The sequence below is a fragment of the Caretta caretta genome, chromosome 5, assembly GCF_965140235.1.
Source record: "Caretta caretta isolate rCarCar2 chromosome 5, rCarCar1.hap1, whole genome shotgun sequence".
In the NCBI taxonomy this organism is placed as follows: Eukaryota; Metazoa; Chordata; order Testudines; family Cheloniidae; genus Caretta; species Caretta caretta.
In genome coordinates this window covers 74,143,465-74,169,837 of record NC_134210.1, presented here as the reverse complement: position 1 = coordinate 74,169,837, position 26,373 = coordinate 74,143,465, and the positions used below count along the sequence as shown (strand labels likewise).

The window sequence follows — 26,373 nt, the reverse complement described above, 5'->3', positions numbered from 1 at the left end:
TAAAAGGTAAGCGCACAGTCTAAATCTTAAACCTTATTAGACTAGACAGTATTTGGATCAAACAGTTTTCTCACCCTAGTAGCTGTTATAGTTCTTAATACATGGACTTCCCCATTAAGCCTGGGATCAGTCTCCTCAGTTCAAGTCTTTGTCTTCCCAGCATTCTTGTTGCTTCCAGCATAGGTGGGTAGGAGAAAGGAGACAGTGGCATCATGTTTTGACCTATTTTATATCCTCAGTCAATGTGCCTGGAAAACACTAGCCCAGACATGTCCTGATGGGCTTTGCTGAGTCACAGAGTTGAGCAATCCCCCATTGTGTGATGCTTGCACAACTCTCTTACAGAATTGTAGATCCCTAGTTTACAACTCCCCTTCTGATTAATGGTTGTTTAACACTCTCCTGGTTGTGGATCACCTCCTGTGTTGTTACTGGAGAAGGAGCAGTGGGAGACTCCCAAACTTACAATATATTTCAATAGCAACCATACAGCAAAATCTCATAACTTCATACACACTAAAGATATACATATTTTGACAGAACAATGGGCTTCAGCAGAACATAACTTTTCATATGAGATCTTACATGGCATGCTTTGTATGAAATATAATTATATGACGGGGTGGATATGGGGTTTCCAGGGGGCTGCTTATGTAGAGTATATGATATCCTCAGAGAGGTAAGCACATAAACTGGGAACAGTTGCCCAGGGCCTCACGCCACAGGGACCCCGCAAAGCTAAGTTGCTTTGGCTTCAGCCTGGGGAGGAAGGACTTGAGCTTCAGCTTCAGCCCCAAGGAGCACAGCTTGGGATTCAGCTTTCTGCCCTGGGCCCCAGCGAGTCTAACTCTCGCTGGTTTATTTTGGCGGACCCTCTGAAACCTGCTTGCGGCCCCCCTTAGGACCTCCACACCTCTGGTTGAGACCCACTGTCCTATATAATATTAGGATGTTATTAATTAATAAACAACCCCACCTGTTTGCTATTGAAGATCCAAGGACTTATTTTGCAACTTTAAATTGTTTATTTTTGTCTTTATAATGACTTGCATTTTAGGAGAGAAAATCTATTATGGATTTTATTTTGTTAATATGCCATGGACAATTATGAAGGTAATGGGAGGTAAGCCCCCTAATTCTGTATGTACCAAAGTGCTTGCAGACTAGCTTAAATATACTTAGGATAGCCTGCATATGGCATTAATATGTTTCCCGTCTGCATAATTTTTTGGAATAGTTCTGCTGAAAATGTATAAAATCTGTAATACTGTTATTGCTGTGTCATTGTCATTTGGACATTTCAGAGGAGATGCTTCAAAGGAAAATGCATATTTAACTGCTTCACACGGACTGTTTTGGTGAGTCCACTACTAATTCTGGTTTTCATGCTAGTGGAATGTATTATTGTACAGGGACTAGTGCCCACTAGAGCTTGGCCTATGTAAGATATAAACTCTACTACTACTGCTGATAGTCAAGGGAAAATATTTTATAATTCAAATGGTAGAGCCTTTGGTTTTGGAACAAAACAGCCTAAGTTGATTCTACCTTCCATGGTGCAGGCTTGTGCAATAGGTGACAACTACGGTGCAGCCACAGATTTGTTGTAGTAGGAAAATTGAGCAGCTGCTATGCAAGAATTAAAATATCCATTAAGGACTCTTTTGCTCATGATAATATCTAACATCTAAGCCCCACCCCACAAAAAACCTGGCATTTCTGAGTCTAACTAAGATTAAATATAGTAATTTAAGAAAAGTGCCTTACTTTTATTCCAGTATAATCCTCAATAACTCTTGGCACTGCATAGCTGATATTCAGTGGACAATATATCTGTTACACATGTAGAACAGCTGCTTCTCTTTGAGGCAATAGCCAAAATTTTATTCCTCACAAGATCAGAATCTATATAATAAAAGGGATCTTGATTTCATCATTTGGTATATCATAATCACTGTCTTTCTTTGAACTCCATGGCAGGTCTGTAAATTAATCTTTCTCCTTTTCCATACTTTAATCTTCATATTTTGTCTCTTCTTGTATTATCCTTTCCACTACTGTAACTGCTGATATGCAATTGGAATAAATCATGTGCAGTTTTGTAAAGTTCCTTGTTATATCTATTATGCACTCAGGTGCTCACATACAAAAAACCTTGCATAATGACTAAAATTTCAATACAAACCTTATCCAAAAAGGGCCATCTTAAGAGCCTGCATATTTTGTTCTTTGAATAGCTTGCTCCTACTTTTTTAATATAGTACATAAAAACATAAGAATGCCCATACTGGGTCAGACCAAAGGTCCATCCAGTCCAGTATCCTGTCTACCGACAGTGGCCAATGCCAGGTGCCCCAGAGGGAGTGAACCGAACAGGTAATGATCAAGTGATCTCTCTCCTGCCATCCATCTCCACCTTCTGACAAACAGAGGCTAGGGACACCATTCTTTGCCCATCCTCGCTAATAGCCATTAATGGACTTAACCTCCATGAATTTATCCAGTTCTCTTTTAAACCTTGTTATAGTCCTAGCCTTCACAACCTCCTCAGGCAAGGAGTTCCACAGGTTGACTGTGCGCTGAGTGAAGAAGAACTTCCTTTTATTTGTTTTAAACCTGCTACCCATCAATTTCATTTGGTGGCCCCTAGTTCTTATATTATGGGAACAAGTAAATAACTTTTCCTTATTCACTTTCTCCACACCACTCATGATTTTATATACCTCTCTCATATTCCCCCTTCGTCTCCTCTTTTCCAAGCTGAAAATTCCTAGCCTCTTTAATTTCTCCTCTCACAGGACCCGTTCCAAACCCCTAATCATTTTAGTTGCCCTTTTCTGAACGTTTTCTAATGCCAGTATATCTTTTTTGAGATGAGGGGACCACATCTTTACACAGTATTCAAGATGTGGGCGTACCATGGATTTATATGAGGGCAATAAGATATTCTCTGTCTTATTCTCTATCCCTTTTTTAATGATTCCTAACATCCTGTTTGCTTTTTGACTGCCGCTGCACACTGCATGGATGTCTTCAGAGAACTATCCACGGTGACTCCAAGATCTTTCTCCTGATTAGTTGTCGTTAAATTAGCCCCCATCATAATGTACGTATAGTTGGGGTTATTTTTTCCAATGTTCATTACTTTACATTTATCCACATTAAACTTCATTTGCCATTTTGTTGCCCAATCACTTAGTTTGGCGAGATCTTTTTGAAGTTCTTCACAGTCTGCTTTGGTCTTAACTATCTTGAGCAGTTTAGTATCACCTGCAAACTTTGCCACCTCACTGTTTACCCCTTTCTCCAGATCATTTAGGAATAGGTTGAATAGGATTGGTCCTAGGACTGACCCTTGGGGAACACCACTAGTTACCCCTCTCCATTCTGAAAATTTACCATTTATTCCTACCCTTTGTTCCCTGTCTTTTAACCAGTTCTCAATCCATGAAAGGATCTTCCCTCTTATCCCATGACAACTTAATTTAAGTAAGAGCCTTTGGTGAGGGATATTGTCAAAGGCTTTCTGGAAATCTAAGTAAACTATGTCCACTGGATCCCCCTTGTCCACATGTTTGTTGTCCCCCTCAAAGAACTCTAATAGGTTAGTAAGACATGATCTCCCTTTACAGAAACCATGTTGACTTTTGCGCAACAATTTATGTTCTTCTATGTGTCTGACAATTTTATTCTTTACTATTGTTTCAACTAATTTGCCCGGTACTGACGTTAGACTTACCGGTCTATAATTGCCAGGATCACCTCTAGAGCCCTTCTTAAATATTGGCGTTACCTTAGCTATCTTCCAGTCATTGGATACAGTAGTTGATTTAAAGGACAGGTTACAAACTATAGCTAATAGTTCTGCAATTTCACATTTGAGTTCTTTCAGAACTCTTAGGTGAATGCCATCTGGTCCTGGTGACTTGTTACTGTTAAGTTTATCAATTAATTCCAAAACCTCCTCTAATGACACTTCAATCTGTGACAATTCCTCAGATTTGTCACGTACAAAAGACGGCTCAGGTTTGGGAATCTCCCTAACATCCTCAGCCTTGAAGACTGAAGCAAAGAATTCATTTAGTTTCTCTGTGATGACTGTATCATCTTTAAGTGCTCCTTTTGTATCTCAATTGTCCAGGGACCCCACTGGTTGTTTAGCAGGCTTCCTGCTTCTGATGTACTTAAAAAACATTTTGTTATTACCTTTTGAGTTTTTGGCTTGCTGTTCTTCAAACTCCTTTTTGGCTTTTCTTATTACATTTTTACATTTAATTTGGCAGTGTTTATTCTCCTTTCTATTTACCTCACTAGGATTTGACTTCCACTTTTTAAAAGATGCCTTTTTATCTCTCACTGCTTCTTTTATATGGTGGTTAAGCCACGGTGGCTCTTTTTTAGTTCTTTTACTGTGATTTTTAATTTGGGATATTCATTTAAGTTGAGCCTCTATTATGGTGACTTTGAAAAGTGTCCATGCAGCTTGCAGGGATTTCACTCTAGTCACTGTACCTTTTAATTTCTGTTTAAGTGAGTGAAATATATTTGAAGAGTCACATGATCTGTCATTTAAGGGCCAAACTTTCAAGCTGCTGAGTTGGAGTTCCCCAAAGCCTGCTGAGTATTGACCCCCCCCCCCCACAGAGAACTCTGTGTGTGTAATTTAGATGAGTTCAGCAAAAGCTGATAGAGATGTGTAGGATCCAGTGATTGTCATAAAAACCAGGCAGCACGCAGCAGAAAAGAACAATTAGACCTGCTGTATGTTGCGCGGGCTGTTAATAACACAAGCAGTGCCTACTTTTTCTATCCGTACCCCCTACACTGGTTGCAGGAAGAAGCAGGTGGTGTAGGAGCTACGGGTGGCTAGAAAATAAGAATTCTGTTTTGTGAAATGGTTTGAGTTTTCAAAATGTTTTTGTTCTGCATCAAAACAAAACCAAGACCTTTTGAAAAATGTTGAGAGAGAGAGAGGTGGTGGGGTGGTAGTCTCTCTTTATATATATCTTGGACCTAAGAAACCATTCTATTGATTTTTTTTTTTTTTACCAGTTCTAATAGGAGCTGCTATTCCAGCTCAACCACACTGAAAGAACCCCCATTGGAGTGATCGTCCCAGGTCCAGGTATGCACACTTTACGAGTACTTTGTGTTAGCTGTGTTGTGGAAAGCAGGCACAGCACAGACCAGGATCTCATCCATTTAGTACAATTTTACTTCACCTTTATTGGGAAGACTACCCTCAATTATGCAAACATTTTTTCTGTCCCTTGGGTGGTTGCTTAAGGTGGATTTACTGTAGTGAGAAATATAGCCTGGTTTGATATCACTACAGAACACCTCCTGACCAAACCCTAGCCTTTACCAGTCTGCTATAACATCAGCTAGGCAAGTGGAATGGCTGTGGAAAAGCTTGATGTTTGTGTATTTTGTTTAGCAATAATTCTTCTGTATTAATTCTCAGGAGCTGCACAGAGGAGACACAGACAATAAGCGTAGATTCCTTTGCTGCTGATTTCCCCTAATTGCCGATCATGACCCCAGCAGATGGCTTTGTTTTTCTTCAGAAGCACCTCTGGGATATTTATAAAGATCTCAGTCATTCTTTCAGGGGACAGTAAAACTCAGGTTGAAATAAGATAAAATACCTTTCTTGAATTTTTATTCATTTTCCACATCTTCAAAATATAGCTGAAAGCTACCCTCTGTAAAAATACAGATTAAAAGAATTAGACTATCCCCTACAACAGGTCTTGTAAGGTACAGCAACAGACCAGATGGATAAGAATAAGGGGGTGGATTACTTGGATTTTAGTGAGGTACATTACTACAGAGGAAGCTCATAGGGACATAACCTTATTGTATAATATCCAGGTAAGAAAATAAAGGGATGATAGATAAGCTTATTATCAATGGTATTAAATCAGAATGGTCAGATGTACCCAAGAGGGGTCCGTTAAGGATCTGTACTGGGACGGGTGTTATACATTAATAAATTGGGGCACAACCTTGCAAATATTTATTGCATGTGCATAACTTTACTCATATTAGTAATGGGGACCACTCAAGTGAGTAAAGCTGCCTGTGTGTGTAAGTGGTTACACCAAGGGCTGGATCCTGCAGACTATAAATTTGACAAGGATTAAATTTGTATATATAAAGCCTGGTAGCGTAGGGGGAAAAAGATGGCTCTAGTTTGAAAATTTGCCAGACAAATTTGTGAGAGGATATTTGGGGCTTGCTATTTGGGGACACACAGTTCCACACAGTTTTGCTCATGCAGTAATGTGTAAATGGAGCTGGTGGGGAGGAAACAGGGTGCACAGGAATAACCTGGTTGTTAGAAGTCTAAATTATATGCATTGTGTTCACAAAGAGGATGGATTGAGACTAGGATGGAAAGGACTTCCCCAAACCCTGAGCTGCAGGTGAGCTGTGCTCTTCCTGGGGATGTCCAGCCATCAGGCTGCTTCCCATCATATAGTAGATCAACTTCAGGACTGTTCATCTTTGCACAAGCTGCTTATATCCCTAAGTCAACACTTTGGCAGTCAGTGCATAGGGATGCTCCAGACAAGCTAGTTTTTCCCCAGCCATAAAAAGAGTGGAAACCACCCATATCTTCCCAGCTGGGGACTCTCCATGAATAGGAGATCCTCAGTGGGTTCAGAGCCATCATAGTCTATAAGCACCTACATGGGAAAAAAAATATTTAATAATGGGCTGTTCAATCTAGCAGAGAAATATATAACACAATTCAATGGTTGGAAAGTGAAGCTAAAGAAATTTATACTGGAAATAACGCAAACATTTTTAACCAATGGTAGATTCTCCATCACTGATCATTTTAAAATCAAGATTGGATGTTTTCCAAAAGATCTGCTCTAAGAATTATTCTGAGGAGTTCTGTGGCCCGACGAGATAATCACAATAGTCCCTTCTGGACTTGGAATCCATGATTCTAAAGCCTGCAAGGGGCTGTAAACTAAACTTGGGCTGGGTCAGAGAATCAGGATGCTCTAAGCATAAAGAACAATACAGAGCATAGGTAGAAATGAAGGATCCAATCATACAACCATTTGAGATGTCCCCAGGACCTACCAAATGGCTGTTTGACTTGATAAACTTTTTATAAATTCTCTATGTATTGGTGCTGCAGAAACAAAACAAACTATCTTACAATGCAAAAGGTAAAGTTCAAAGAAGGGCAACACAAATGATAAATGGTCTTGAGACTCTGACTTACAAGGAGAGACTGAAGGATCTATATTTGCTCCTCCTAGGAAAACTATATTTAATGGGAGTGGACATAACTCTCCTTAACTAACTGAAAGGAGATGGTATAGAAGAGGGGAGAGCATTATTCATAGTGGAATGGATTGATAAAACGAGTCAAGTTGCGGGGCGGGAAATAATTTGGTTTGGATATTAGGAAAAGCTTTCTGTTGAGAAGATAAGGCAGAGTAGAACAGTGTTCAATGGTGAGGACGTTGCAGCATAATCACTAAAGGGTTCAGAGGAAAATGTTGATAAGTTGATAGCGTAGGTTCTTTTCAGCTTGAATTAGATGATCTGAAAGATGTTTTCCAAATTCCAATTCTATCATCTTCAAATCTAGGATACATTACCAAATGAAATACGGCAGTCCTCTGCTATCAGTTTAATACCTTTTTGTAACATAGGCTTTGATAATGCAAGTTGTCAGTCTGAATGGTGTTTTGTTTCAGTATTCGTTATTGTTGTTTTATTTCTACAGCATCGAGAAGGGTCTAGGTGCTCTACAGCCATGTGCTTTTGGAAAGGAAAGAAGGCCTAGAAGTCTAGCAGCTGGTTCAGTAGTATGTGGATACCAAGAGCTGAAGTGAACATTCAGATAACTATTTTGGGATGGAAGGTAGGACTGGGGCAAAGTTAGTTTTAATTTGTCTTTGTACTTCTCATGCCCCCAGGACTGCTCGGGGAGTAGTTTAGCCCTGGATGTAACTTGGAACAGCCTGAAGGTAACTCCAGATTATGACGTCTTGTGCTGGATCCCAAGGGCAGAGCATTGAAACTATAACCTCCTTTCACCACTGACATGTCCTCACCACACCTGTTATTCTAGGGAAAATGACCATGAGTCGGATAGTGCCAGCATGAGACAGTCCTCAGTTATCCATGTAGAAGAACACTGAAGCCCCTTCGTGCTGCCAAAACAGCACAGTGAGGTCATAGTGTGAGCCTGGACCAAATCTGCAGGACCTGGTTCTTCTCTCGCACAAGTGCAAAATCAAATCACTCCTGATTTGAAATTGATATAAGTGAGAGAAGAATCAGATCCATAATACCTGCCACTAGAATCATCCATAGTATTAATGGTGCGAGGACTATTGTATTTAGTATGAATGGGAAATGTGAAAAACTGACACCTGTACACGCCATCAAGCAGTGTCACGGACATCACCACAGACCTATTTAGCAGCTGGCTCTGTGAGTATATTGCTTTACCCAACATTTAAACTGCTAGCCTTCTGGTTGCAGTCTTTAGATTCCAGTCCACACTTGTATTCAGCTCACTACAAATAATTACTTTTATCCGCTGCGTTTCTGCTGACCTATTATCCTTGTGATTCCCTATTAACTGTCTCACCTGATTAACAGGTCCTAAAGCTGTACGGTATAGTGCTCAACACATTTTGGCTAAAGCTATCAGTGAGCTATGCAACAGATGGCATGGTTGCTCATACCCCCTCCCCACTCATCTTCCAAGATATGTTTCATAGCCAGATAGCGTCTCCTCTTACTTATGCCAGTGTAATCACTGGAGTTATTCCTGATTTACACCAGTGTAAGTGAGAGGAGAATCAGGCTTACAGTCCCTCATCTTTCCCAACTATTTGATCAACTTTGCAGAATACCTGGTGGCTGACCAAATAATTCAGTCGGCTACAACATCCTGTCAGTGATGTGACAGGAGCAAATGAGCATACTTCACAGTCGCTGCCATGTCCTACAATGGCTTTTCAGTCACAACAAGTTTCTGCAGGTTATATAACTAACTGCTGTTGTTTCACAGAGGGTTTATGATACATGCTAGTTAAAATGGAGAGACTACTGTCCACAGACTGCATGTTTGTCTGGGGCAATGTATCTTCTGCACAATGTGTTTCAGACATGTGGCTGACAAGTAATACAAAGATATTAATCAGATAACACAATGTCACTAAAGTGAGAGGGAAACTGCCAACGATATTCAAAATGATTTGGTGTATTTATATTTCAATCCACATAATTAAATAAAGTTGAGGCTCTTATTTTAAGGAGAACAACATAAATATGTAACAGTAATGATGCTTAGTAATTACACAACATTTTCCAACTCACAGTACTTCACAAAGAAAGGTATTTTCCCTATGGTAAAGATGGGGAGGTGTGCACACAAAGATTGTGATTTGTGCCAGGTCACACAGCAATTCAGTAGCAGAGTTGGAGATAGAATCCAAATCTTGTGATTCCCAGTCATATTTCCTGTTCACTGTATCATGCTGCCTCTGCTCTATTCTAGCTACCTACTGTTCCTTATGTATTGGATATCATATTATGCATGTCAAGGAAATATGTTCCTCCAATGTAGGCTGAGGTATTTGGTACATCTTGATGCTCTCTTCACTTCCAGTGAAAACATCAGCTTGACGCACAACTCTTTTTGGCGACATTTGGGGGTTAGCCAAAAGTGCTTTGTTGACCTATGTTCATTTTCTGCTTTGAAAGGGACACATCTCTGACATAAGGAAAAAATAGTGAGAACATAGTCTTGTTATTGGAGTTGATTTGGCTCAAGAATACTCATTGAATGTGGCATTAGTCCACCCAAACAATTCAGAAAATAGACCCTCCAGGACTATACATTGGCAAAGATTCACTAAGGACAACGGAGTGACACAGATTTACACCCAGGGAGGATCTGGCCAACTATTTTTCATCCCTGTCTATGCGGAGAAAATTGGTGTTTCCAGTTCCGATTCAGATACCTGAAATGCTTGTCTGACACTTACAGTATGTCTACACTGCGATCAGAGATGTGATTGCATCTCTGGTAGGCATACCAGGGCTAGCTTTAATCTAGCTAGTGTGGCTATAAATAGCAGTGAAGACATGGTGGCACAGACCTCAGACTAAGCTAGCAATGCAAGTATGTACCTAGGATTGTGGGTGGGCTTATAGAGCCTGCACTGCTACACACATTCATTGCTATTTTTAGCAGCTCTAGCTAGATTAAAGCTAGCATGGGTATGCCTGCCTGAGCTGCAATCGCACCTCTGATGGCAGTGTAGACATACCTGTTAGGATATAGATATTCAGGCCTGTCTGTAAAGGCCTCTACTCTAAGAATTTAGGTGTATTCTTATCACTTAGCTAGTTATAGAGGTATAAAAGAAAGAATCAAAATCACTGTCTGCCAGTGTAAGGACCTTCTCTTACTGTGACAGTCTGAGGCCCTGTTCTTAGGCTAAGGCCTTTGGCTAAGCAGCAGAGGCAGCCAGAAGCTGGGAAGCGACCGGTCACATCCTCACATTTCAAACTAGTCACATTGAAATAAGGTGCTAGTGGGCTGTTAGGAATACAATCCTGTCCTGATAATGCCTATCACCTCCAGAGAAAAGAACAGGAGTACTTGTGGCACCTTAGAGACTAACAAATTTATTAGCGCATAAGCTTTCATGGGCTACAGCCCACTTCATCGGATGCATAGAATGGAACATATAGTAAGAAGAAATATATATACATACAGATAAGTTGGAAGTTGCCATACAAACTGTGAGAGGCTAATTAGTTAAGATGAGCGATTATCAGCAGGAGAAAAAAACTTTTGTAGTGATAATCAAGATGGCCCATTTAGACAGTTGACAAGAAGGTGTGAGGATACTTAACTTTAGGGAAATAGATTCAATATATGTAATGACCCAGCCACTCCCAGTCTCTATTCAAACCCAAGGTTTCAGAGTAACAGCCGTGTTAGTCTGTATTCGCAAAAAGAAAAGGAGTACTTGTGGCACCTTAGAGACTAACCAATTTATTTGAGCATAAGCTTTCGTGAGCTACAGCTCACTTCATCGGATGCATACTGTGGAAAGAGTAGAAGATCTTTTTATCCACACAGGTTTCAGAGGAACAGCCGTGTTAGTCTGTATTCGCAAAAAGAAAAGGAGTACTTGTGGCACCTTAGAGACTAACCAATTTATTTGAGCATGAGCTTTCGTGAGCTACAGCTCACTTCATCAGATGAAGTGAGCTGTAGCTCACGAAAGCTCATGCTCAAATAAATTGGTTAGTCTCTAAGGTGCCACAAGTACTCCTTTTCTTTTTATCCACACAAAGCATGAAAAAATACCTCCCCCCACCCCACTCTCCTGCTGGTAATAGCTTATCTAAAGTGATCACTCTCCTTACAATGTGTATGATAATCAAGTTGGGCCATTTCCAGCACAAATCCAGGTTTTCTCTCCCCCCCCCCTCCCCACCACACACACACAAACCCACTCTCCTGTTGGTAATAGCTTATCTAAAGTGACCACTCTCCTTACAATGTGTATGATAATCAAGGTGGGCCATTTCCAGCACAAATCCAGGGTTTAACAGACTCCAACGAGAAACTGCTGAGCTTGAATTAATATGCAAGCTAGATAACATTAACTTGGGTTTGACTAAAAAGAAAAGGAGTACTTGTGGCACCTTAGAGACTAACCAATTTATTTGAGCATAAGCTTTCGTGAGCTACAGCTCACTTCATCGGATACATACTGTGGAAAGTGTAGAAGATCTTTTTATCCACACAAAGCATGAAAAAATACCTCCCCCCGCCCCACTCTCCTGCTGGTAATAGCTTATCTAAAGTGATCACTCTCCTTACAATGTGTATGATAATCAAGTTGGGCCATTTCCAGCACAAATCCAGGGTTTAACAAGAACATCTGGGGGGGGGGGGGGGGGGGAGGGTAGGAAAAAACAAGGGGAAATAGGTTACCTTGCATAATGACTTAGCCACTCCCAGTCTCTATTCAAGCCTAAGTTAATTGTATCCAATTTGCAAATGAATTCCAATTCAGCAATCTCTCGCTGGAGTCTGGATTTGAAGTTTTTTTGTTGGATTGTCTGGCTATGTAGACTCCCTCCTCTGGCCCTATGCTACCAGCACTCCCAGCTACCTTCGAGACACCACTGACTTCCTGAGGAAACTACAATCCATCGGTGATCTTCCTGATAACACCATCCTGGCCACTATGGATGTAGAAGTCCTCTATACCAACATTCCACACAAAGATGGACTACAAGCCATCAAGAACACTATCCCCGATAATGTCATGGCTAATCTGGTGGCTGAACTTTGTGACTTTGTCCTTACCCATAACTATTTTACATTTGGGGACAATGTATACCTTCAAATCAGCGGCACTGCTATGGGTATCCGCATGGCCCCACAGTATGCCAACATTTTTATGGCTGACTTAGAACAACGCTTCCTCAGCTCTCATCCCCTAACTACAATACCCACCTGCGGAAGTGAAGAAACAGCTTGATAGAGCCAGAAGAGTTCCCAGAAGTCACCTACTACAGGACAGGCCTAACAAAGAAAATAACAGAACGCCACTAGCCGTCACCTTCAGCCCCCAACTAAAACCCCTCCAATGCATTATTAAGGATCTACAACCTATCCTGAAGGATGACCCAACACTCTCACAAATCTTGGGAGACAGCCCAGTCCTTGCCTACAGACAGGCCCCCAAACTGAAGCAAATACTCATCAGCAACCACATACCACACAACAGAACCACTAACCCAGGAACCTATCCTTGCAACAAAGCCCGTTGCCAACTGTGCCCACATATCTATTCAGGGGACACCATCACAGGGCCTAATCATATCAGCCACACTGTCAGAGGCTCGTTCACCTGCACATCCACCAATGTGATATATGCCATCATGTGCCAGCAATGCCCCTCTGCCATGTACATTGGTCAAACTGGACAGTCTCTACGTAAAAGAATAAATGGACACAAATCAGATGTCAAGAATTATAACATTCATAAACCAGTCGGAGAATACTGCAATCTCTCTGGTCACATGATTACAGACATGAAAGTTGTGATATTACAACAAAAAAACTTCAAATCCAGACTCCAGTGAGAGACTGCTGAATTGGAATTCATTTGCAAATTGGATACAATTAACTTAGGTTTGAATAGAGACTGGGAGTGGCTAAGTCATTATGCAAGGTAACCTATTTCCCCTTGTTTTTTCCTACACCCCGCCCCCCCCAGACGTTCTTGTTAAACCCTGGATTTGTGCTGGAAATGGCCCAACTTGATTATCATACACATTGTAAAGAGAGTGATCACTTTAGATAAGCTATTACCAGCAGGAGAGTGGGGTGGGGGGAGGTATTTTTTTATGCTTTGTGTGGATAAAAAGATCTTCTACACTTTCCACAGTATGTATCCGATGAAGTGAGCTGTAGCTCACGAAAGCTTATGCTCAAATAAATTGGTTAGTCTCTAAGGTGCCACAAGTACTCCTTTTCTTTTTAGTCAAACCCAAGTTAATGTTATCTAGCTTGCATATTAATTCAAGCTCAGCAGTTTCTCGTTGGAGTCTGTTTTTGAAGCTTTTCTGTTGCAAAATTGCCACCCTTAAATCTTTTACTGAGTGGCCAGAGAGGTTGAAGTGTTCTCCTACCGTCTTTTACATTTACAGCCCTGATCATTAGTAATTACTGTTGCCATTTAAAGCTCAATCTTGGACCTGGATTTGGATAGTATGAATATTTCTTTACAATTGCTAAAGTCAGACTTTTGATTTATAGTTTCTTCTTTTGAGTTGCAAAGATTTGTCTCTGTGAAGAATATTTTAAATGAAATTCACATGATTTGGGTCTTTTAGACATCTTCAGAAATGCATGCACAAAAACGGTTTGCTCACAATTTGCTGGTGTGGTTGCTATGATGGTTTGCAGTCACTAACTGTGCACACCACTGATCAGTGAGTTGCCTAAGTGGTTATTTGCATGCAGATTTACTGTGATTGTAATGCAAATTATGGACACAGCAAATATGAGAAATTGGCTCCTTAGTTCCAGTCTCTACTAATGTAATCACTTTGTTGTTATGCTCATTAAGATGCAGTCTAGGAAATAGAAAAGTAAAAGCATGTGATTAAAAACTTAAGACCTTATTCTGCCCCAGTGAAGTCAATGACAAAACTCCCACTGACTTTTCTGGGGGTAGGATCAGGTACTAAATCAGTGACAGAACCAGATGAATCTTTCTTTGCAGTCTGTGATATAACATTCCTAAACAGCCACATTTTCTTTGCTCTTCTTGTTAAGGTCAGCTGTTGCCTGTAAGCCATTTTCTTCACAAACTTGGGAGTAATTCTTTCTGCAGGGCACACTTCTCGAATAAATCTTCATGATGTTGCTGAGGAATCATTTTATCTATCTCTGGCTTCTTGTTTATTATGTTTAGAGTATTGCTCATGGTGATTTGAGGTGGTGTGGAATCTTGCTCTTTAAATAAAAGAAGGAAGAAAGGATTCCAGGCAGCCAAAACCTTTCAATTGAGAAGGCACCTCTCCTGTGAGGGTGCTTTAAAAGGAAGTCTTCTAAAGAGAAGGCACAAAGTGCACCAAGTTTGACTACTTTAGTCAGGAATGAAGACACACCGTTTTTAGAGAATCATCGGAGCTGATAGGAGTCATGGTGAAGAAGAGCTGAAGGAAACAGCTCCTGAGGAAGGTTTGAAGGTCCAACAGGACTGAGGGTCTAAGACGTGTGCCAGTTTTAACTACCTGCAGCAGCTCAGATTGCTGAGTGAAAGAGTGAGGGAGAGCCTCTGCTTTATTGCTTTGTTAAGACTTGGCTAAACCTAAAGCTTTCTGTAGTTTTGCTTTAGCACTGCTTTATCCTTGGTTGCCATGCTGTTCTTAGCTCTAACATGAATCACTGCTGTTATGCAGCTCTCCTTGTGCATTGGACTTTGAAGCATTGCATTGCTTTTGGCACATTGAAAACAATTTGTTTACAACTTGGAGATTTAATTTATGCTAGTTACAGAATACTTCTCATGTTTTACTGTATACGTAATACTCCATTGTTTTTCTCCTTCCGATATATTTGTAATAACTTTCTTGTTCTTTTTCTGGAGGAAGAGGAGTGAGGCAAGAGAGAAGAGTTAGAATAGTCCTGGGATTGCTTGCAAGTGAGGAGATGTAAGGAAATCTTAGAGAATGGAAAAGGGCAAAAAAGGAGTAGGGGGGAAAAGGGAAGAATCAGGATGAACTAATGAAAGGCCTAATTCTGGTGTCAGTTACATGGCTGTAAATCAGGAGCGAATGAGGCACTTCAATTCAGGATTCTTTTATTCATTTGAGATCCTAGAAAGAATTTATTTATTCTGTATTTCACTTCACTTTTGATCTTCCACTTCACTTTTACTGTGGAAATCCAACTTTCACTTTGGGTAAGCATAAAGCAGTTTTTTTCCTGATAGAAAGACACTTCCTTTTGTATTTTAAAAATAAATAATTTTAAAAAATGAGGACAGACAGCGTGGCAAAGGTCTGAAAATGGTGGCCTAATTTAGTGGATATTCCTGAGGATAGTAGATAGTAGTTTTATCTTATCTACCATCTAATTTCTCCAGGAATACTTACTGAAACTAGGCCACTGTCTCCAGGCCCCTAGTAATTTTCTCTGTTCTTTTAATACTTGGGCTCTTTGCAGAAGGTCTTTGAAGCAAAACTGCACAAAAATGTTTCAAACAAAAAGCCAACCCTGTGAAGTTCACCATTACACAAGTAGCTGAACACATTCTCTTTTTAGTAGGAGGAACCATTGCACTATCTTGGCTTTATGTGAACATTTTCTGGAGCCAGTGGGATGGGGTGTGTTGATCTGGAGAAAGTCAAGGGATGTGTGCAGTATAATCACTGAGTAGTCTAGAGCTTATTGGAGTGTGGGATTGTTTAGAGACTGGCAGGACAGGGCATACTCTGGGTTCTGACACTGAGATGAAGGTGCAGCGCAGGGAAGGCCTCCTTTGTATCTCTAGTTGTAGGGAGGTAGTCCGGCCTGCCTGAACTAATTGGAACATGAGAATGAGCAGACTTGGGCTCAGTCTCACAAGGGACTGAGTAACCATTGTAAAGTGCTAAGCATCCTCAGTTCCCCTGGATTTCAATCTTGTTGTGTTGCAGGATCTGTACCATACATATACGCAGGACATGAAACAAATCGGTCTGTGATAGATAACACTGTTATCAGGGGTGACAGGTTTGTGTAATTTTTGCTGGTGGCCAGAACGGGTCCAAGTCCCCCCAGCCCCCATGTAAGCCAATATATATGTTTAAAAATAGAGGGCTCTGCGGTGGGGCTGGGGATGAGGGGCTTGGGATGTGAGAGGGGTGTGGGCAGAGGGTTGAGGTGCAGGGATGAGGGCTGCAGGCTGCCATCACATGTGTGCCTCCTCCCCTGCTGCTGCCGCCCCTCACTGTAGCCTCACTGGGGTGGGGGATGGGGCTGCCCCTTGCCCAGCATAGAGCAGGAGCATTGACTGTGGTCATGGGGCCCCCTGTGCTGGTGGAGGCTCCTGCCGGAAAAGGGAAGGGTCCGTCCGTCTGAGGCGGAAGGGCAGGGTCAGGGTCATCCTGCCCTGGCACTATGGTTTGGAGGTGCTAGGACCCTGTGGCAGCAGTTGATGCCAGGAGCCGGCAGAGCGGAGTGGAGTGGCAGGGCAGCCGCCCGCTGCCCAGAGTGCAGGCAGGGACGCTCAGGTGAGGCGCGCGGGGTCGGCAGGCAGGGCCAGGAGAGAGACCCAGCCCCAAACATTGGTGGAGCAGAGCCCCCATGCCCTGAATATTGCTGGAGCATGGGCACCATGGGCCCATATAACTCTCTGCCCCGACTATTATCCAGGCCTTAGGGCTATATGTATTGCATGATCTACCTGTTTTAGGGCAGAATCTACAGCCTTTATTAGTACAAACAGTAATTTTGGATTGGCTCCAGTGTGGAAGTGTAGTGTGTTAATACAGCATGTGAGACAGACCAACAAGTTTTAGGAATCCTATATAAAAAACACAATTTTTATTAGTAGACTAATGCCCTTTGTTAAAGTGTCTGCTGATGGACATTTGAGGGGGCTATTCTGGACAAAACAAGCAAACAGTTAGTAATCAGTGTGACATTTCACTTCTCTCGCTTTCAACTATCATTTTGGAAGTATGTCAAGGTCCTTCAACATTTACAATCAACTAGCTATTTCTGTTACCATCAAAGCACCTCATGTTGATTTTTCTCTGGCATTATGCCTTGCAGCAATGTTCCAGTTCTTAGTTTGCTCTTTTATTACAGAAAAGCAACTTGCAACTTTTTCTCCATAGATTCCAGAGGACCCCACAAAACCATTGCTTTGATTCCTATATGATTTCTATGAAGAAGTACTAGGAAAATGGAGTTTCCTTTGAAAGATCATAGGAACCATTTCAAAGACTTCTGGGGTACACTGGAATGGTTGCATGTGGCACCAAATTACCAAGGGTTAGTTGCACTCTTATATTCAGACTGTTGTCCATTTTACGTATTTATAAGGCATCTGGTGGTGCTGGGGCCTGGTTGTGGTGAGGTGGGAGGGAGAAGAAAGGGAAGGAGGTTAGGGACAAGGTTTAGAACCTCTTTGTGTATTGCATATCAAGGAAACTTTAAACTCCCTCCTAGAAAACTTCCATTCAGAAACTTTCTATCCCATCTGGTTTTACATATCAGTATTCTATTATGTATATCAGAGACTGTAACATATGGGCTGTTTGTTTCTATAAAGAAAAATTATCAGGAAATTCAATGCTGCTACAAGTGATTAGGTGTTTTTCAGATGACATCTGGTGGGCAAACCAGAGACAGTTGGAATAGTAACTCCAGGAAATGTAAATCTCTTCTTCTCTTAACTCCGTGAGACAGTGACCAGCACTTAAGCCTCATCTACAGTAAAGAATGGCACCATTATCAGTACTAGTTGTAACAGTGCAGTGCATCCACACTAGTGATCCTGATTTAGGTATACTTGGTGCTCAACATCCATGCCTTCCTTTTGCTAATGTTACAGGGCTTGTGGATTGTTGCCATAATTCCTGGCACAGCTCCTTGGAGCAAATGCTTTTCTATGAATCTATAATGTATATTTGCCCCGTTTACATTTTTGTTATCCCAATGGATTCGTTGAATGGGTTTGTCCTGCCCAAGGGGCCATAACGGTTAGGGGTTATGACCTGCTGTGACTTCACAATTGTAGATGGTAGAGGGTCACCAGCCTGTCTGGATGCTTAGGCACTCTTCCAGTGAATGCTGCTACCTCTTGGAGGTAAGGAGCTTGACTTCATTCATTAATCATAGATGATTAGGGTTGGAAGAGACCTCAGGAGGTCATCTAGTCCAACCCCCTGCTCAAAGCAGGACCAACACCCACAAAATCATCCCAGACAGGGCTTTGTCAAGCCAGGCCTTAAAAACCTCTAAGGATGGAGATTCCACCACCTCCCTAGGTAACCCATTCCAGTGCTTCACCACCCTCCTAGTGAAATAGTGTTTCCTAATATCCAACCTAGACCTCCCCCACTGTAACTTGAGACCATTGCTCCTTGTTCTGTCATCTGCCACCACTGAGAACAGCCTAGCTCCATCCTCTTTAGAACCTCCCTTCATGTAGTTGAAGGCTGCTATCAAATCCCGCATCACTCTTCTCTTCTGCAAACTAAATAAGCCCAGTTCCCCCTCTCTCTCTTTTTTTTTTTTTAAAGTAACTTTGTGTCTTTAATTTGGGTGGACTTTTCTGGTCCTTGTTTTGTAGCAATTCTAATGGTTTCACTCTTTCATCCAGAGATAGGAGTAGGTCTGGGCACTAGGTCCCTGAGGAAGGACATCCCTCTCAGCCCCCTTAAGCCAGCCCAGAGAGTTCCTTCATCTCCTCCTCTCCTGCCTAATGCACTTGGGCTGCCAGGGGTTGTATCCCTCATTGGGTGCAGTGGGGCAGTAAGTGGATGCTGGGGCAGCATGTTGAGATAAATGCATTTTCTTGGGGATATGGTGGATGGGTACATCGCTATGTAATCCCTTTTCTTTGTTCTGGTTTTAGGATATCAGATGCTGCTGAGGCAATCTTGTGACAGCTCTGGCATCCCAACATAATAAGTATATTGTGGGGTAGCTGCTACCAAATCTTTGATTTTTTTTTTCCCTTTTGTGTTTCCAGCTTAATATTTTTTTCAGAATGCATGTGTTGTATTTTTTTATATGCTTGTGACGGGACCCCCAGGGTGCAGCCTGGGACTGTGGGACCGCTGTACCCCCTTAACTCTCTCCAGCCTGGGCTGTCTCTCACAATGCCTTACTAGTGACCAGCAGCACACCCCTCCAGGTGCTGTTATCACTCAGCACAAAACCATGTGGAACCCCACACCCAGCTAGATTGCATGAATGCTCCCAGAGCCACTCATGAATCACACAGAGAAAGGCACCAGAGCCAAATCCCTCCAGCTCCCATCACTGTACCTCAGGAATATGCCCTCTTGCACTGCTCAAGACGAGCTGTGCAAATTAATTAATTGGTTTACCGCTTCATCAATGGAAATACACCAGTCTTGCAAACCCGAGCAGTTTTGCCACACACTTCATGCAAACTCACTGGTGAAGATAAACAGTAAAACAAATGTATTGACTACAAAAGATAGATTTTAAGTGATTATAAATGACAGGCAAAAAGTCAGAATTAGTTACCAAAATAAAATAAAATAAAAGCACACAGTCTAAATTCTCAACCCAATTAGACTGGGCAACATCTAGATTAAGCAGTTTTTCTCACCCCACTGGATATTACAGTCCTTAGTATACAGGTTTTGTCCATCGTGGAGGTGGGTTTTTTAGAGCGCTGGGAGAACTCTCTCCTAGTGCTGTGCCACATGCCCACACAAGCCACTTTAACGTTGCCAGTGTAGACAAGCCCTTTGTTGCTGGCAGCATAGGTGGGGCAGGAGAAAGGCCAAGCATGGGGCCCCTGTGTTCTGTTTTATAAACTCAGTCCCATGTGCTGGGGGAACACAAGTCCAGGCATGTCTGGGGGGGGCATTGCTGAGTCTCCCTGCAAGTTTGAGCAATTCCCCTGGTGTGGTCTCATGCAGGTGAGTCATTGAATTGTAGCTCCCTTGCTGGACAATGGCTGTCCATGGGTTGTTTGACACCCCGCCTGGGCATTGGTTACTTTCCTTGCTATTGCCTCTGGGGAGCTAACATCTGGCTGACTCCCCAGCTTACAGCATGTTTTAGTGACAATCGTACAACATAATTCTCATAACTGCATATGCATTAATGATATACATATATGGATAGAGAAATGACTTTCAGCAGACCATAACCTTTCCCCTGATACCTCACAAGGCAAGCTTTATATGTCAGATCACAATTATATAAAAATGAGGAATATGGGGGTTACATAGAATGTCACAATGTTAATAAAGTATTTTTTCATTGTGTTTTTGTGTCCTCCTTTACTACACTGAGGTTTGTTCTTGAGGATGGGAGGGGCAAAGCTGTGACCAGTTGAGCATCACTTCAGATGCTCACAGGCCCACGTGCAGCCAAAAGCTGAGTGGGCTGACAAGTGAGAGCTATTAATGTCAAATCTGTCACTGAAGGGAGGACTAATTGCACAGTTGCAGCTGCAAAGTTTGCACTTCTTGCCCACACAGGCCCTGTAACAGAGGGACCTATTAACTGTGGGATAGAATGGAGTTTGGACTTGCCCAGACCATATCTTAGGTACTTAAATGGCCTTCATCACCCTAATGTCTGAGCATCTTACAGTCTTGTAATGTATATATCCTCCCAAGACCCGTTTGAGGGAGGGAACTATGTGATCCTCATTTTAGAGATGGGAAACTGAGCCACAGAGCGACTATCTGATTTGCCCCAGGAATCTTGGGTTTCCAAAGTCCTAGGCTACCACCTTATCCACAACCATCCTTCCTCTACACTGCTTGTGCACCACTGTAAACATTTTAATATATGAACAGAAGGTGTGTTACAGGCATTTGAAAGGGGGTCAAAATGACAGGACATTGTAAAGCTAAATCCTGAAGTACTTACATAGTTTTCCATAGGAGTTTGCCTCAGTAAGGACTGAGTAAATGAACCTCAGGATCTGGACCACTCTGCAGAAATTTGAACTACTCTGCCTGCCTGCTCAGAGAAGGTCCAAATGACAGTGTTAAAAATGCTGGCAGCTGAGGGAGCCTTGTCTGCACTAGCACTTCCCCCATTGCTACTACTTCTGGAGCTACATCAATGCTAGCAATAGTGTGTATGTTTTGTCATAAAACTGTAAAGTACAAAGCATCATAGAAGAGGATTAAAATTCCTTTTGTCTGTTTTCTAGGCTGAATATTATGCATGTCAGGGCAGAGTGCATATCGTGAGTCATAGAAAACACAGCAAACCTGTTTTGATTAGACTCTGCCTACGTTACAATAGAAATCATGCTAGCAACAACTAAATATGGTTGTTGCTAGCATGGTTTCCATGACTATTCTAAACAAGGGCCTTTTCCAGTTACCCACATAATAAAACAATGTTAATATTTTTGGGCTCCCAGCTAGACAAACCTTTACTTCCTGATAAGAAGTCATTTTAAAACAGGGGTTTTGGTACTGGTTTCTGCTACTGTGGCTGTGCTGGGTGGCGTGTCTGGAGCACAGGTTTGTTAAAACTGCTTTTTTTAAAAAAAAGTCTCTAGACTAGATCATTACTTTACAAACCTACTTTTTAATTAAAATTCTGTTCACGTCACACTGGCCAGCACAACTGAATTAGCAGAAGCCATTATTAACCCCTCCGGACCAGATCCTGATGTCCAGCTGAATTGCACACCACTGATTTGAAGCTGTGGGTGTGCAAATGTGGTGTAAAGCTTACCTTTGGATTCCCCAAGTCCTGTAGCTGCTGTGTGCCCTGCCATATGTGAGAACAGTCTTAGACCTGATTTTCAGAGGTGCTGAGCACCCACATCTCCTGATGTGGAGATACAAATACTCAATACTTCTGGAAGTCAGGCACAAGGTATCTCACGCTGGGCATCCAAAAATAGAGGCACCCAAAATCAGTAAATTTTGGCCTAAATATCCTCTACCTGGCAAATCCTTTCTTCCCCCAAAATTGTCCACTGGTAAAGAATGTAAACTAACTGTATGCATCCGATGAAGTGAGCTGTAGCTCAGGAAAGCTTATGCTCAAATAAATTGGTTAGTCTCTAAGGTGCCACAAGTACTCCTTTTCTTTTTGCGAATACAGACTAACACGGCTGTTACTCTAAAACCTGTAGTAGCATCGTGTGTCATGAATGCAATGTCGTGCACTATACATATAAAGTAAACAGAGGGGCAGCAAATAAGATATTTTCACATTCTCAGCAAGTGCGTATCTTTCCTTTGTTACCACTGAAGGCCAAATCAAGCAATCAGTGGGAGTCTGCCTGAGTAAGATTTAACTAAGAGCTAAATCCTGACAGCCTTACTCTTTTCTATGTTTCAGAGTAGCAGCTGTGTTAGTCTGTATCCACAAAAAGAAAAGGAGTACTTGTGGCACCTTAGACACTAACCAATTTATTTGAGCATAAGCTTTTGTGAGCTATGCTCAAACTGGTTAGTCTCTAAGGCGCCACAAGTACTCCTTTTCTTTTCTATGTGTTTAGCTGGTTAGTACGGGTTAATTAGAAGCAGTTACTGCAAACAAAATAAATGACACAAATTAGAACTGTATCCCACCTCCAATGACTTATCAACCTTGTGATCGCCATTGGAATTAGATCAGTAGTTCTCAACCTGTGCATAGTGACCACCCAAGAGGAGTACCAGCAGATGTCTCAAGGACTATGGAAATGGGCGGAGATGCCAGAAATACCTATGAACCACTACGTTTATCATGGACCTCCAACTAAGTGCAGTGAGAAATAATGCAAAGGATTCTGGGGCATATGGGGAATATATTGTGAATTGTTGTATACAGCTTTGCCATCTGGAAATGAGTGAGAAATCATAGTATGATTGAGAGACCCCCAATAAATTTGCTTGCTAACGCCTGATATGTTGCATAGCTCAAAGCCTGAACTGCTCTCAATTGCTAACTCCACTAAAGGAAATCTCAGAATGGTTGATAAAGCAGCAGTGGATGAAGCAAAGCAAATACAAACAGGTACTACAGGGTACATCTTGTCTCTCTGATATCAGAGTAGTGCAAGAAACAGACAAAGAAAATTAGGAAACACTGTAATGGAAAGAATAAAGATATTTTTCAGACCATTGGAGGTAGCAGTCTGTAAGAACAATCCTCAATTTACATGCATGGCTATTTTCAGTTTTGAAACATTTCCTATTCCTTGCTAATTTCTATTCAGAAGTTGATATATAAAAATCACCAACACAAAGAAATCAAATGTAATTACAATCATAAAAAACAAAAAGGAAAAATACAGCAGGAAAATGTTCTTAAAAACACCAATTAGGCAATAAAATGTCTTCAGCATAGGCCATTTAGTTAGCATCTGTGAATGCTTTTGTGTTCTGCAGCTGGGAACAGCACCAGTTCCTGAAATCTCTTTAGCTAGCAAAGCCACAATTTGAACAGATTATTTCCAGTGTGCAGAAAAATTCCGTTGACAGTTATTTAAAAGTTTAACTAGAATAAAGGACGTGAGCAGAAAAATTAGATCATTAGATCACAAAATTTACTGAGTACTTTTAAAAGATTTTCTTCATTTTTGCAGCATAACAAAGGATATGCTCTAGTCTTCCTGGATCAATAAATCAATATGAAAACTTTTAAATCCAGAAATAAATAGAGCTTGAGCTAGTAACAAACATCTCCCAGCTCCTTCGGTTATGAGAGAATATGTATATATCAGCCATTTATCTCTGGGTCCCCCTCAAAATCTGCAGGGGCTTACCCTGACTTACCTCAGCCACAAACCTAACATGAAGAGTTGAGGTTATAGGGGAGAAGAAAGTAGTAGCATAACTTGCTGTTCTTACGTTTCAGGGTTTTCTACTTATAGGGACCTCACTGCAGATTACATGGCTTTTGTACTAGTTACAAAGGAGAACTTGTACATGATGGCTGCAACAGTGCAAGTCCAATAAACTACATGAGAACCAAGTTTTCTAAAGTTTAAGCGGTAAAAAATTGAGGCTTCCTTGTATTTTCTATTGAATTTTGCCTGGTTTCATTCCTGGTTGGAGAAATTTATCTCCCCTGGATTCTTTCAGAGACTTTCAGTTAGGGTTTAAGCTGCTAGTGTTACTCTGAAAGTCAGCCGAGTGCAGTCACCTGATCTGTCTCCTTTCTGATATTTTTTTCTTGTTTTAAGTTCCAGGACTGTGAGGCATTCAAGGCCCAATCCTAAAAGGGGATGAGAAGAGGTCTCAACACCTTGCAGGATTGGGAAGTCAGTGTCCAGGAGAAGGTTTTGTCCAAGAGAACCTCTTTTAATCATTTGGAGAATCCTCTGTATCACTGCCTTTATTTCGCCATTAAAATCTCCTCCCTCTCAGGCTCGGCCACCTAGCTACTGTCCTCCCATTCAAGAAGTAGTGAAGTTTATCAATAAACTTCTATTCTTCAGTGAGCTGGAGAGGATGTTGCTGTACCAGATAATCCTTTATTACATTGTGCTATATTTTCTCAGCTTCTGGAGAAACACACTAAAAAGGTGACCATTCTGGAGAAGTACTGAAATTACACAAGACAGACAGTCGAGTTAAGTCAATGGTAGTCTTCCCACAGATTTCAATGGGCATTGGATCAGGCCTCTAAGGTAGTAATTGTAATGGAGTTGGCAGCAGGAATACAGTGGTTTGACATCCTTGAAACAATGGCAATTCAAGCAGGATGCCTCAACTAGCCCTACTTGAACCAGCCACTGGTTTGACATTCCAAATAACTGGTATCAGAAATGAAAACATGTATAATGCAATCTCCATAACTGTGTGTTAAACAAGTGCTGCAAAATATCCCTCCTTTGTATGATACAACACAATTATATGTGACAGAAGAAATATAAAGCCTGAAGTGTATTGGTATCCATTACCTACTGGGGTGAGTAGAGTAAGGTAGCATTCAATCAACAACACAACACCAATGCCCTTAGTCAGCAAGGGGCCGTAGTGCTGAATAGCCACAGCCACACTGCATACCTTTATTCCAGGTGTCTAAAAGCTCCACAGGGTTATTACTGCTCTGGTGCAGTCAAGTTAATCGCAGATGACTGTATGGCCATTGCCAGTAGCCTTCAATCAATAGCAGTTGAATTAGAGATGGAAAAATATAACAGGCACTGTAATCTGCAGAGAGATTCATACAAAGATACATTTTTTCCTTCCACATCATGAACACTAACAGCAGCACCATATTCTGACTGTAACTCTGACTCAGATGGTTCTAATATTGTAGTTCTGTAGGAACATTCCTCTATTGTTAATCACTGCAAAGGCAAAAAAAATGTACAAACAACTAAGCTGTAGTTGAACTCAAAAATAGATTCACTCTTCTTTTTGAACTACAGCTGACCTGTGAAAAAAAAAAAAGCTGTGTCAACTGGAAAAATAGTATACTGCATACATTTTTTTCAAAAAACCCAAAATCTTATTGCAATATCCTTTCTGAACAAACCCTTGCCTAAAACTAGCTATACAACATTAATTTAAAGGATTACATTTTCCAAATTTGTAAATTTAACATGCAACATTAATGAAGTTTTTTGCCAGTACAAATCTGATCTCTGGTCCTTACTCCTTGGATGCAAGTACCTGGTGGCTAACACCAGATAAATTAGATTACACTCACGCGGAAGCCCTTGCATAAATTCTGCAAGACTAGTGCTAAAAATCCAATCACACCGATTGGGTAAAAGCATCTAAACGTGCAGAAAACCAGGTGGTACAACTTGACTCTTCTTAAGCAGTCCCCTAAACAGCCAGGTTGTGCTTCTAACAGGTCAAAACGTGCCACACCTCCGACACCTGTCAACGCTGGCGTCAGGTGAGCACGGCACACGTTTGAGGGGAGCCGCAGTCCCCAGGCGCTGGATATGGCTGCGTAACTGGGGCTCAGGCAGAGAACCAGGCGCACCGGGCGCGCAATGGTCAGAAGGGGCCGCAGCCCGGCCTGGGCCACGGCTTCCGGCTGGCGCCACACGTGAGACGCAGCCACTTGGCACGTGTCTGTCTCAGGCTCTGTGACGCTACCCGCCCCCCCCCACCCGCGCGCTTGGGATGGGCGGAGCTTCGCCTCTCACACCGCCCCCG

The 26,373-nt window shown here is 41.7% G+C and overlaps 2 long non-coding RNA genes across 4 annotated transcripts; one reads left to right on the top strand and one right to left on the bottom strand.

Moving 5' to 3' along the window:
* Positions 1-701: 701 nt before the first annotated feature.
* LOC142072157 (uncharacterized) lies at positions 702-20,551 on the top strand. Its single transcript, XR_012668495.1, has 5 exons — positions 702-1,358; positions 5,053-5,125; positions 7,757-7,894; positions 17,416-17,572; positions 19,161-20,551. It is a non-coding gene; the product is annotated as an uncharacterized LOC142072157 (long non-coding RNA).
* Positions 20,552-23,344: 2,793 nt separating this feature from the next.
* Positions 23,345-26,366, bottom strand: LOC125636416 (uncharacterized). 3 transcript variants are annotated; one of them, XR_007356585.2, is made up of 2 exons: positions 25,913-26,366; positions 23,345-25,636 (listed from the first exon to the last, which is right to left on the bottom strand). It is a non-coding gene; the product is annotated as an uncharacterized LOC125636416 (long non-coding RNA). The 3 variants fall into 3 exon arrangements; XR_012668494.1 differs by having other exon boundaries at positions 25,993-26,366; XR_007356584.2 differs by having other exon boundaries at positions 26,080-26,366.
* Positions 26,367-26,373: the final 7 nt, after the last annotated feature.